Source organism: Camelina sativa, unplaced genomic scaffold (assembly GCF_000633955.1).
Source record: "Camelina sativa cultivar DH55 unplaced genomic scaffold, Cs unpScaffold00916, whole genome shotgun sequence".
Classification (NCBI taxonomy): Eukaryota; Viridiplantae; Streptophyta; class Magnoliopsida; order Brassicales; family Brassicaceae; genus Camelina; species Camelina sativa.
The window spans coordinates 7,451-9,558 of record NW_010922041.1 but is presented as its reverse complement, the minus strand read 5'-3'; the positions used below and the strand labels follow the sequence as shown (position 1 = coordinate 9,558).

The following is a 2,108-nucleotide window of genomic DNA, read 5'->3' as shown; positions in this document are numbered from 1 at the left end:
TAAAATATTTTAATCCTAAATGTATTTATTTGGAATGGAAAACACGTTCCGTCCCGTCTTAACCCATCCCCTCTCCTCCCGTCTCATCTCGTCTTGACTCATCCATCTCATCTCGTCTCGTATCCATCCGATTTTTTTATCTTATGTTTGTTTTCTTTTAAATAATTACTTATTAGACAATCTTAATACAATTAAAATTGAAGTATATTTTAAAAATGTCTGAAATCACTCTCAAGGTATTTACGAAATGTGCCATTACTTTAAAACCTAAAAGGTCAGCTCATTAAGGGTAAACTCGGATTAACATTATTCTATTTGTCCATGTATCCAAACAAGTCTCAATTAATTCTTTACAATCCTTACAACCAAACAAAATGATTCTGTATTTGATAATATTAGTTTCAAATTTCTTAAGATCTATCTACCTAATTTAAAACCATATATTGAATAAAAATACAATTCTCCTTTCACTAATATTTGATCTTATATTTACTTATTTTGAATAGTTTTATAACATTTTACAAAAAATTTCTGCATATGTTGTTATTCGAATTTTTACAAATGGACATATATTTTAAAAATCATTTTATAATTCATGTAACTAAACAGTATGTCCACAGTTTTCTTAACTAATGCAATGAAGTAGATCCATATTTTCTTTTGTTTCTTTTTTTTATAGAACTGCATAGGGTTTTTTTTTTTTTTAAGTAATTTTGATAGAGATTTTCTAGTGGAAAATGATTTTGTTTAAAGTTGTTAGTCTGTTGCTTTGATTAGTTTAATATAGATTATATGATTAGTTCAGTTATGAGCAAGTTATATGAGTTGCTCTAGTGGGATGGTCTTAGAAGAAGCAAAAGAAAAATTACTAATTAAAGAAGAAATAAAGAGAGAAAATAAAAATAAAAAGTGGATAATACATCCCAAAAGCACGACAGCTAAAGTTACAATATTGGCTCTCATTTTAAGACCATGGTGAGAAACCCTTATGGTTTCTGTCCATTAATGTAAGTATAAATTTTGAAAAAATAGAAGTTAAGACACCCTTAAGTTGTTCTTATATTTTTTCTCCTCCAATGGCAAAGGGTCTCTTAAAAACAAAGAAAATTCAAATTTTGAAAATTCAAATTTGTTTAACTTGTAATACAAGTTCACCACAAAGCAGCAAACCATCATCACCTTTGCAGCAAACCAACAAACCATCATCTGCAAACAGATAATTAAACACCCATAATGTTGCATTTAGGTTCAAAATAAGCAAATTAAAATGAAAGAGGGAGAGAGAGAGAGAGAAATGGCTTTACCTCGGATCTTTGGCACACCAAGCTTGTCACAGAGTAAATCGCAGAAGTGATTGCAACTTTTTGACAACAAATCATAAGCGTGTCCTTGCCATTCCCTGCTGAGCTCACGCAACAATTCTCACAAATTCATCAAAGATTCCAGTCAATAGTCATCTAAGAAGGCACAAGAAAATAACAAAAACCATGAACAACAACAATAATCCAATATTAATCACATCTACAGACCTAAGACATAGACTTGGATAACGTAAAGTCAAGCACTGGTAGTTTTGTTGATTTAGTACACACCAAATTGCTAACTCGACTAAATTGTCACAACTCAAATGGAAAAGTGACATATTTGTCCAAGTCAAAAGATCAATTAAAATAAATGTAAAACCATCATTGATTTTGTCAAGATGGACACCAGTTCCATGAAAATTCAGCCAAAGAAGAAACCAAAGAGCAATATCAATGGCCAAGCAAACTGAAATTAACAGCCTTAGTCATCAAGCCACCAAATCTACGCTAATTGCGCTAACATCAAAGGACCCTAATTTTCCAAACAACAAATCCCAAATCACATAACCCTAATATTAATCACATCAAACAACCCTAATTTATCAACAACTACAAACAAATTGAGGTAGAACAAACCTAATCACAGTACCTAATTAACCAATAATGCATCAATTCAAGCTTAAATTCATGATTACAAAACCAAAAAGTTAGTTTAACCTTAACGAAAGTCTTACAGCAGATAACTCAGAAATCTTCAATTGATCAACATCATATTAAAAATCTCCAGCAGCTTAACAATAGCAA

At 30.6% G+C, this 2,108-nt stretch overlaps 1 long non-coding RNA gene across 1 annotated transcript; it reads right to left on the bottom strand.

The window, feature by feature from the left end:
* Nucleotides 1-897: 897 nt before the first annotated feature.
* Nucleotides 898-2,097, bottom strand: LOC104773996. The gene is made up of 2 exons (XR_002037209.1): nucleotides 1,305-2,097; nucleotides 898-1,206 (listed from the first exon to the last, which is right to left on the bottom strand). It is a non-coding gene; the product is annotated as an uncharacterized LOC104773996 (long non-coding RNA).
* Between the last annotated feature and the right edge of the window lie 11 nt (nucleotides 2,098-2,108).